A 12,251-nucleotide genomic window follows, 5' to 3' on the forward strand; every position below is an offset into this window, starting at 1 on the left:
AACAGCAAGGGGATAAAATTTTTGTTGGATCTGCACCTGAACCTTAGTTCTTACAGTACCTTCCAGCACTAGTGCAAATGATTTTTCAAAATTGTTTTGTAGAATAAAAATTAAAAAATATATTTTTATATACGAAATTATTTTACATCTATCTGGGGCTACAGCTAGCTAAAATAGGTTCTAATCTAGATTGCCAGACACATTCTCTCCAGATATCCTTAAACAAAGGTATCCTTAAGGAAATCATTACCAAATTTGAACAGTACACCAGTATTAACACTTTTTACTGGCAATAGGAGAAGTGATGGGAAGAGGACTCCGTTGCACAGGCAGAGGTGTGTAGTGCCATGCCAGATGCTGTGGGCCAGCCCAGCCAGCCTGCAGCTCCAGCGGTATGTGGCTCTTTACAGGCTTGGATGTCTTGGACATCACAGTATGGGCAACTGCATCACCTTCTTATTGCTTACTTTTCTGTTTCTGCTCTCGCCTTTGTTTTTCTGCAACCCTCTAATGACTAAATGATTAAAGGAACTAAAGGTTTCTCATGGGTTTTCAGCTCCTGGATGGCAAAACTATCATAATCAGAATGCTCCTACAGAACAAAAGCTTCCAATGAAAGAGAATACAATACATACACTAACCTCAATTCATCTTCCTCTCGTGCATCCATGCAGTGGGTCTCCAACAAACACCATGCCAGAGGCTGAGCTCTTTTTAGTGAATGAGTAAGAAGAATACTGCAATGCCAGAAGACATGCATGGTGTCCTTGCAGTCAGTCCCTGTTGTAAGTTTTTCACCATGTTCCACCTGAAATTTTAAGCAATTTTACCACCCAAACAGAGGTATAAACTCTGTAACCAAGGAGTTTCTTGTGTTTAAATGGATTTCTTTCGCTCCACATGCAAACTAAAAAGCAAAAGCACAGCAACCATGGCATTCATTGGGAATTCTAGGTTTCTGAGCCAAGCACACAGAATAGTTGTTGTGTTTTTGTTTTTTTCCTTCAGCTTCTAAAACTAATGCTGCTTACGCTGAATCACATTTTGTATCTCTATTCAACACCACTGATAAGGCAAAGTACAAAGCAATTAGAGCATCACCAACATCAGGTCGTTCAGCAATTTCTGTGTTACAAAAGATCCTCTACGCTTATTTTCTTCCTTTTCATTTCTATGCTAGAAGTTTTGTTACACCAACACATTTCCGTACATGTTGCAAAAGTATGAGACCACATGCAAAACTAATAATAATAGTAATAGTAATCACCAAAAAGAGCACGAAGGCATTTCAACTTTCCTTTAATCTGTTTTCTAAAATCTGTCAGGTTCTGCCCAAGGTGCTGTCATTTGCACAGAGTATGCTGTGCTAAAGCTTCAATCATACTATCCAAATATGAGAAGCCTGCAAGTAGCCATAATGAAACTGATGTCAGACAACCTCAGCTCATACTAGATTGCAGCAGCTTGCCATCTTCAAACGCAAAGGACAGCTCTTTATTTTAGTTCTGCAAGTGGGTCCATGTTTCAGATTGAAATTTATATATGTCTCAGTATCTGTGGTGATTTATTTTTCTGTCTAACATTTGCAAAATATATGAGAATACAACCCACTGTGCAGTTTATTTGCCAATTCAGGGAGGTCTAAGCCAGTCCATTGAAATTCTTCAGAGCTCACCTCACTCACTTGGCATGCTAAGCATAAAGGAAGAGACACTATCAATAATCTACTGCACAAAAGCTGGCTGCAAATATCTTCTTGATGATAGATTAAAATCACACCTCTGTAGGGACAAATTCCATATCTGTACATGTTACCAGCACAAAATTATCAGTCTAGTAAAGTCACTTTGAAGCAGAGGAATAGTCAGTGGATCAACTGAATTGGCTTGCAGAATCACTCCAAGGGGTCCAGCTTCCTGTGATGGGATAGATACTTTCACAGCAAACCTTGGAGGAAAAAGACCCTCATTATTTGACTGCGATAATCATGCAGTGGAAGATGTCTGACAACAGAAGAGAGATTTTAGTGTTTTAATGGAACTGGATTAAACACGGCAGGCAGTTTCCAATTTAGAGTAAGATTTAACAGTTAGGAAGGCCTACTGAGTAATTGAAGAAATATGATGATTCAAGGAAAGAAGGAAGGAAACAAGAAAGGGTGTGTTGCAAAAGCAGAGTGGCACAACAAGCAAGAAAAATCTGGTGAAAAACATAAGAACAGATCCTATTCCTTTTTTAGTTCAGAGAAAAGCGTTCATAGCAATGTGCTCCAACTCTACCTGTTGTTTAAGGCAAAGAAACAAACAATAATGCAGGAACCATGGCGCACAGATTGAATCCAGTAGTGTTGCACGAAACTCATTCCCAGGTGTGGCACAATTAGGCAGAGAATTCTTTGCCAGTTTTGACATTTAGGTATAACAGAACATTAAAAAACTGAATTCTGAATATGAAAACTCAAGTTGAAAAAGCATACTTACATATTTTGCTTATTGGAAGACTTTTTCTTGGACCCAACAATGTTGTTAATACGTATTACCACTTAATCTAGGATTAAAAAGTCCAGTGCAACCAGCATTCAAGTTCACCAACTGTTTTGGGAGGCATAGTAACCTGGATAATCCTGTTATGTGCTTGTTCCATACAGGAGTGTGAAAAGAGCTAGAGGCCTACTTTCATTCAGGAATCAACAAAGTAACTCTGAATTTATGTAGTGTATGTATGTGGGATGTTGAGATATTTAGTTAAGATATTTATATATCACCATTTTTTATTCCAATTTCTAGTTGTTTTCTGGAGTTAAATATTGTTATAACACATAGGTGCCTAAGCAGATTCTTTGCTATTCCTATAGTATAGCCAGTCTGCAATACTGCAGAAATTTGATATTTCCAGTGCAAGCCAGCTTAAAATGTAAAATACATTTTAAGTGTAAAATGCATCAAAATAAATGTGAGGTCAAAAAAAGGGGTATATTAAAACCCATTGCAGAGCCCACCTACTACTTAAACTTTCTGATTGTAATCTAAGGCTTTGATCCTGCATACATGCATACATTTAACTTTGAGCCAGAAGGAGTGAGACTTTTGTAAAAATTAAATTATACATGTGCACCCAGAGAATCAGATGCTCATACACAGTGTTTATGCACAAAAGAAAAGAGCCAGGAAAACGTGCAAGACCTGGGAGAAACAAAGAACAGATTCCTCCTCGAAGAACTAATGTAGCTATTTAACATTAGAATCAGATTGAGTTTAGTCGCTCAATATTTAGATCTTATGCAGCACACAGCTAACTGGGATTACAACTTGAGGGGACTAATCATGTATTGAAAGCTTTGTACTGAAGCACATGCTTACACTTAAGCAGTCCTTAAATATTTATAAGCAATGAGTCCTATAGACACCTAAAGAAGACATCTTGCAAATCTAACCACAGTCTTCTGGAAAATAGTAAAAATTTTTAAGTTTACTGAAAATGCAAGGATTGAGGATACTTGATGCCCTGCAGGATCTTGCCCCATTGCAATTTTATATGAAGATGTGGCACTTGGTTCATAACTGATTTTATATATATATATATATATATTTGATCAATAGAAGATTTTTAATAAACGTTTCAGAGACTTAAATTATTAGCAGTATGGTCATAGGAATCTTACACAAATCACTATCTCTTTGGGAGTACCCTAAAGAATATTTTTCAAGGAGGAGAGAATATCCATATTCTGCTTTCAAGCAAATTACTCTAGCAGATTTCAACCTCTTGTGCTTTATAAAGGTCCTCTGTGTGAATGCAAGGTTTTCCTGAAAAAGTTAAAAACTTAAATGTAGGTTTTTTTTTTCAGAATCACTTTTATCAAAAAGACAAAGACAACATAATGTTCTAGGCCTTATCAGATTTTGATAGCAATACGACATGCTCTAGTATACAGAGTCAAGGCTAATTCTCCTCCCAGTTCAAACAACTTCACACCACTGCAATGCCAGTGACTTAACAGCCTCCCAGTACACAACATGAAGCAAGGCAAGTTCATGCCACATTTAATGCTTCCCTGTAGGTAGATACGTTCTCAGGGACTTTGGAAGTCTCTCAGGCACTTCCCATGGTTACTTTCCCTCCCTGCAGCTTCGTTTCCACACCTGAAAAATGTGAACACAAGAATGTCTGTGCTCCACTGCAGAGCACTTTCAGATTTTAAGGATGTTCACTAATGTGAACTTGAATCCTCAAATCATGAGAATAAAGATACACAATTATGTCTGATATTCTAAAAACTACCAGAGTACTGCTAAAATAACTATGGCAGCTGAGTGTCGCTTTTACTTATATTCATGCAGTGTCGTTAGAGTCAGTAAAGTCATACAGATAGAGAAAATAGTAGGTTTTTGATTCACAAATTACAAGGGTTTCTTTTCCTTAAAAGCAATTCTTGTGGAAATGAACAAAATTAAGAAAAATGACAAATTATTTCGCTCATCCTGGCAGTATCATACATAGATTTATCTCTTTACAGTTTGAGGTTTTCTATGGCGGCATGAACTATGAAAATTTGATGTGCAAGGTACCAAAATATAGGCAAGTACAAAACAACTTCTACTGCTCAGTCAAAGCAAATAAAAAAAGAGAAAAATAAAAAAAGAAAAAAAAAATCTGTAGACGAGCAATCTCAATCTATTCACCTTTGGATCACAATAAATACTTAATTCTTGGATTTCTCCAAATTATACAAAAAACCTACTTCTATTTATCTACAATTTAGCCTTTCAAAATCAGCCTTGCAAACCATAAGGAGCTGGACCCATTTATAGTGGGACCTAAGTGTTATTTTGCTGACTGTGGCAGAATCTCTAGGCAGTTTAGTTGGGTTTATTTCATGTACACAATAAACAAGATTATCCCTAACACAAGAGAGAGCTCCTGAGCAGGGACCAAAAGCCTTTCAAAAAGATATTCTGAGAACATGCAGCTCAAGAAAACATTTCATTCTGAGGTTTACTGAAAAGGAAATCTACATTACAATCATTAACAACCTGCTGTAGATCTAAGTAGAAACACATTTTTACGATTTAGACTTTAAAATTATTTGATTTTTGAAGATTCACATAATTAATTCATTTCAACACAAAACAAAGTCCTGGGCACAACTGAATACATCAGTAGTGACCAAAGGGAATCTCGTATTTGTCACTTGCTCACATTTTAGGTATCTTATTTGGTGACTACTGAAGCCAGCTGCACCTGGAGTGGGGACAAATCAAGCTTCAGTTTTCAAACTAAAGGCCCTCCTTAAAGGATTGGCTTAATGGCTAAAGACAACATTTGGATAAGAACCAAGCATGTCTACAGATAAGCACATCCCTGTGCCAAGTTGGTTTCCCTTTCACGGGTTATTTACATGTGACCAGTTAACAGGTTCTCATATCGAAACACTGAGCAAAATCTTGTCTGTGCAGTTGGGTCTGTCTTTGTAAGGCTGATTTTTTTATCCAGTGATGATCTCTGTAATCCCACAGACCAATACTTTGCTACTATAGTAATGGGCCAGCTAATTGTAAAATCTAAATTAAGGACTGGTAACTTTGAAAGGCCTAGATTCCTTTAGAAAAGAAACATACAAATGACTAGGAAATGATATATCCATATTTCCAGATCAAAATACTAAAACTACAAATGTCTTAATAACAGCCCTAGTAAACTGTGCCAGTGTACTTTGAAGTGGAAATTCAGAGAATTTTATGAAATTCTTCAAATCTTGAGCTCCTCTTGGAATGCATTTCCACTAGGTTATCAGAACCGAGCAGCTATGCTATGAACAGTAATAGGTATAGATAAAGAAAAGCAATAAAATGATTACCAGTGTGTGGAAATTATGAAAATGTTTTATTAAAAGTAATCAGCTGGAGAAAAACCCTGCCACATATATTTCAGCAGTATTACAGGGTTTCCTCCAAGCCTGCATTTGAGGACTTTCACATGGATAATGAACTTGATTATTTTTGTTGTTCTTTTCTTAAGAGAAGTATTTCCTTTCTTATTCCTGTGCGGGTCAACATCTTGAATTGTACACAGAAGGAAAAAAAATAAAACCCTTCAGCAGAACATTTAACAATACTCCTGTATTTGTTTGAGCTCAAACCTCCAGCCAGTGACAGGTATAAATTTACTGCAGGTTGAGCTAAGCTGAGGTGCTAAGGAGGTTCCAGATCTCCCATTAGCTCCAGCCCCCACTCCCCTGCAACAGCAGTGGAAAATCCCAGCCCAGTACTGTACTATTCTGCTCCCCAGCTTCAAAAATCTTCTGTAAATGCACTTGTATTGCATGGTCCAGAAAAAAAACAGATCCAATTTAATAGTAAAAAACAGAGTTCTACATAAATTACTCAAAACAATGACATTGATTCCTATCAGCTGGGGGGGAGTAGGCATATTGGAGAACTCTGCTTAGGGCATCTTATTGCCTGTTACTTCGTATTTGCTTTTTGCTAAGGAGCACAGGCCTTTCCTTACTTCTCTCTTTTACAAGATACTATGTTTGGAACGCTCTTTTTGTTCACTACAACGCATGGACTGCACGCGTGGTCAGCTTCCGTTAAGAGGACCAGAAGGGAAAAATGTTTACGCTTCCTTGCTTCATACCCACATGCCAGAATCCACCACAATCTGGGCCTAAGAAAACAAAACACATTCACTAAAATGAGCAGAGATGCAATTACAGAATTAATCCTTTTGAGCAGGTGGCTTCTGGTGAATCCACTGCCAGAAACAGACCTTGTATCAGGTAAATCCAACTCATACTGCCAAGGAGTTAATCAGAAACCTATTACAACTTATTACTTGTCTAATCTGGGGCCTGCAAAGCATTGTAAACATTTTCAGTTATTTATTTAAGTAGCACATCCATTATCTATATCCAGATACCACGACAGATAGATAAAATGATTATTTTGTAATTTAACATATGAATTAATGTGTGTGTGTCTGTGTGAACACTATTCAACAATTTATCACAAAGACTTCTTCTTACATCATTTGGTTTCTTTTCCACTTTTGAAGAATGGCAAAAACAACAAGGAACCCTTAGAGCCTTATGTGTAGTTTCTACCGTATAAAATGGAGCAACTCATACTAACACAACTTTAAATCAAGAAATACAAAAATAAGGTTCTAATGTTAATGTTAACTGGCCCTCATTATGCATCATTTTATGGACAAAAGAGCAGTCAAACGGGATCAGGAAACTCTAGCCTTTTAAATCCAAGATGCTTTCAGTGAGCGTGGCTAGAACTCAAAGTTTCAGAGAAAGTGAACCTCCTTTCCTAGTAAATGCACTAAACCAATTACACCAAACCCAGCAGGTGATTAGCTTATGCCCTGAAGCATGAGATTTGATTATTCTTATCTTGGTTTGCATACTGGTGCTACAAATATTATTAATGGCCATAAAATCATCCAGCCTTTCAAAAAAATCTAGCCTGAAAGTTTGATTTGATGACCTCCCTATGTGGCAAATTCTGGAATGTTTCTTTTATTTAAACTAAATGCTTTAGCTATCACATGATTGCCTGTATTCATTCATGTCACAAGACATAATTACAAAGCCTAACCATTTTCTGTGCACTTTGCCCTTTGACAATGGTATGTTTGAGCTACATTATTGCGTTGTTGGTAAGAAGGTTCAGTGGAACTCTAGATGAAAAACTGAGCATATAATTTTCCTTGAGATCTTTTTGAAGAGAAGCAATGAAAAATGATTCTTTACAGAAACGCTATAGACGGATGTAATATTTTTCATTAGAATGCCATTATTTAGTGATGACCATAGCATTGTCAAAGCTACTAAAAAGTAATAGACAGACGAACAATATCACTGGGAAATTTTCCATGGATCTCAGTGGACTCTGGACTAAGCCCCATTTGAGCTAAATCACCCTACCTATTTTTGGTTGTTGCTCAGAAGGATGATTGCTGGTCCTGTTCGGATTCAAGTGAACTACCTAGGAAACTGTAACATCTTTAGAGATTTTCCCCCAAGCAACCCACAAACCAGACTTTGCCACAGTATAGTTTTTCACCAATGTGAGCCCATTTACAACTATGCAGATTGGAGTTCAAGTGCCATTCGGATGCCCCATTACTCCACCTTGATTTTTTCATAATACTCTAGGTTTTGATATCACCCTGCACAGAGAAGTGAGTTAGTGCAGACTCATTTTGTCTTAGTAATAAATAATCTCCTTCAAGATACAAACAACAGCTACTGTTCTCTGAACGCTTGGCTGAGAGAAGGCTCTTGGATAAATAGCCTCACTTAGAAAACATATTTGCAAAAGCTTTTGAGAAAGTACAATATATATGACAGTTTCAAATGGTACTTTGAGAACACTGTACTTGACCTGATAGAAAACTGAATACTTTTTTATATGAACTTCCAATCCAGATGTCCTTCACACAAACAGTTAAATCATAACAAATAGTTTATTCTTGTTTGGTCTTTGAAAGAAAGACAGAATAAAAACTGAATCAAAGACCAGAAAGATGAAGTCAATCACATTAAAAACACACTAAGGAGTCTCTCACATATGTTTCAGGTTGTTTCATCTGCTTCTGACAACCTTTTAGGATTTGAACTTGCAAACAGCGAAGGAATATGTTTCAAAGTCATAACTGCAAATTTTGCAGCTTTCAGGTTGTGATTCACTTTTCTACAGACTGTCAAAAACGACATCCTTCTCTTGTTTCAGTGGGACAAATCTGGTTCTTGAAATTTGATAAAAGGCTACAAATTTAATGAAATCTGTGGTTCCTCCATGACTGATCTAAAGACCATTACCTTATGCAGGACCAAGAAAAGTTGTACTGACTCACAGCTTCCCTGGAGATACTGGGAAGAAAAGGAACCAACCAGGCGATTCAATTGGTGCCTCAGGTCAGCTTGTTCTGGCCAAGCCTTTCTATGAGAGGTCCCTTACAGACTTTGATATCTCAGTACAACACTTAGATGTCTGTCCCTGCGACCCAAATACCACTTCTTATCTGATCCCCTGCCCCTCTACTTACCTGTTTCAGCCAGGGAGCACAGAGATCCAGCACTGAGCTGGAACATTTCAGGCTATGACCGTTATACTTCCTGATTCTTGATTTCTGATTTGTTCTATGTCCTCTCAAATAAGGAACTTGGAAACTAACCACTTTTCCATTTAAATCTAGCGGTATAACTTATATATATGCAATTCAGTATTCTACTTGTGCATATGTATATGTATATACACACAGGCTCTAGACGCGTGTGTGCAGCTGTATACATAGACATTCTCTACACACTTCCATGGGTAGGCACCTGTCTTGGAAATCTCTTAAGCAGACAGATTGAATACACTTCAATTGCTACAGCTTAATAACTTTGCAGCTCATGAATTGATTTTAGTACTATTACACTGCCTTATCAGCAGAGCCCCTGTCTAAGGAAAGGATTTGTGTGCGTGTGTATGCGCGTCTGTGTGTGCATGCCTGTAAATAAGTGAATTTTACTACAGCAGTAGTAGAACACACAAATCTAGTTTTAACAGCATTATCTTTGGTGTACAGAGATCACGTTTTATGGCAGAAAGGTTAAGAGAAGAAGGAATATCTTATGAATAAGGTGCAGGACTAGAACTTCAGAGGTTCAGGTTCAATTCCTCACTCTGCCAGAGGCTATTCTGTGACCCTGGACAACTCACAGAAGCAGTTAAGCAAATGCTTAAGTCATCTTTTGTTCAAAGGATAATATTTCCTTTCCTTCGTCTTTTGTCTGTCCTAGCACGTAGATTACAAATGGTTTACACCAGGGCCTGGAAGGAAGTGTTATTCTTTGCTTTAAAAAAATAAAATAAAATAAAATAAAATAAAATAAAATAAAATAAAATAAAATAAAATAAAATAAAATAAAATAAAATAAAATAAAATAAAATAAAATAAAATAAAATAAAATAAAATAAAATAAAATACAGTAGCTCAGCCCTGATTTCACTTTACAACCTATTGAACTCCACAAAAATACCTGAATAATGATACTTTTCCAATGAAGTCCAGAATTGTTGCAACACACATGTTCCAGTTTTGAGTAATCTGAGGGAATATACATTATGCCATATGCAATGTGGAATTATTAGGGAAAACAAAGCTGGGTAATTGAGGAAAAGAAGAATTAGCCTTATATATATATTCCTACCAGATACCACATTGTGCCAATTAAGAATGCAAATGCAAGGGTCCAATATGTAAATACAAAATGTATTGACATGATTCTAGCAAATAGAGGATCCAAATTTACAGTTTTAATTAAGAAGCAACATTTATCTTTATAATACTTCTTCGTAAACTGCAAAACACTGTTACACAACAATCCAGAAAAAAAGAGCTAGATTAGAATCTTGAATGTAATTAATTAATTAAGAGTATTTAATGTAAGAAAAATGTCAGATGGCCAACAAATCAACGCACCAAATATAACTTCAACTTTAAAATGTTATTTTTTGCTTGTGGACAGTCAACAGCTTACCATTTTTTTCTGCCATTTTGTCCCTTTTTGTTGGCTCTTTCCAGCCTTTGAGCTGTTACATGGCCCACAGCTGGGCAGGCGGCTCCCTCTGGCGCTGACACCAGAGCGGCTCTCTAGATTACACAAATCTTGCTCCCTGTGATTCAGTTTAGTACTAGATAACACCAACTCAGCATTGTGCAGGCCTGCGTTTGTTAGTCTGTAAAATAGCTCCTTTTCCTACCTTTGGTACAGTTAAACACAGAATTTGTCTTTAGATAGAAAGCTCTGAAAGCATCACGCTAAGCAATATGGTATCATCGCATGGTATCTTATTCACAGATAACCAAAGGTAAGGTTGGACTTGTTGCACGTTTCCCACTGCTCTGATTAAGAATCATCTTGCATTTTTTGAAATATCAAATATTTTCAGAATGACAGTGCAATTACAAAATGGCAGTTCAATTATATCATCAACTGAACATCAAGTGGCTTGCTTCACTAATGCCAGGCCCAACTTTTTAGTTGAGATTACGTATCCTTGGTGTTTACATAGTTTTGAGTTCCACTAGAAGTTTCACGCTGTTTTTTGAATCTAAGTCACTGTAGTATCACAGTTACTCCTTCTCTGAATTTCTGAGAGGTTTCCTGACCCTACATAAAATATTAGAGTAAGGAGAAGAAATGCAATACTTAGCATCGCGGATGTTTTCATCAGATGTCTATGATGGTTAAAGTCCGGTCATAATTTTCATTACAGTTCCCTGATTATTCAAAACTATTTCTTAAATACGTTCAAAATATTGCATATAAATTTTGACCTAGGAAGTTATAATTCTGAGGGAAATATGATTATCTCTAAGGAGAAAATGAAATGTTAAATAGTTTGTTATAATGTTTAATGTAAATGAATTCTAAATTCCCATCACAGATGCTGATTGATTTCACAAATACCATCTTAGCTTATATTTAGTAATTTTTTTTATTATTTTTTTTTTGAGAAACACTTAACTGCTTTCTGAATGGCCATGCCCATATACATAAGGAAGCTTTGTTATTTTGGAAGAAACATACTTGAAAAAAATTAAATACTGACATTTTGAAAAAGCTGAACAGTGTCCATCAGAGGTCCAACAAGATTTCCCCATGTGAAACTCTCCTCATTTTCAAAGGCTGTTGCAAAGGAGAAGGCTCCCGAGAATGGGATCATTCATTGCGCTGCTGGTCTCTGAACAAAGAATGGATGGCAGATGAAGAAAGACCTGTGGCTCCCCCATTAACAGGAAGTTCAATATTTTCTTGCTTCTTCTGCCAGAGCCTTTATGCAATTCTCATAACTTTTAAACTATGCAGTGTTATACATAATGAGCTGAAGAGGCAGTACTGTATTTTTTCTATCTGCAGTGAGCTTTCCAAGCATTCATTAATCCTCACAGCATCTCAATGTAGTAGTTCAATTTATGGATGGGAAAACAAAATAGATTGAGTACTGGAATATATTTTAATGTAAGTGCCAAGCAAAGGCATGAGACTGAAAATGCCCCAGTGTTTCTTTCTTGTGTGTGGATGTGCAGCAAAGACCTTAGACATGAGTATGCTGGAAAAAAACTGTCACAGCATAGCTGCCACATCACGGGCCCCACAGCTGGGGAAGAATAAGTATGGGAAAAGCAAGGGCCAAACTATCACACCAGGTCTCGTCTTCCTTTGTACCTCAATGTCAATTAGC

At 36.8% G+C, this 12,251-nt stretch overlaps 1 protein-coding gene across 2 annotated transcripts in view; it reads right to left on the bottom strand.

Annotated features, from left to right (window-relative positions):
- The window catches only part of NLGN1 (neuroligin 1), a 383,440-nt gene that overhangs the window by 364,633 nt on the left and 6,556 nt on the right, over positions 1-12,251 (bottom strand). The window lies entirely within an intron of this gene.

This window comes from Anser anser (genome assembly GCF_964211835.1).
Source record: "Anser anser genome assembly, chromosome: 9".
Classification (NCBI taxonomy): domain Eukaryota; kingdom Metazoa; phylum Chordata; class Aves; order Anseriformes; family Anatidae; genus Anser; species Anser anser.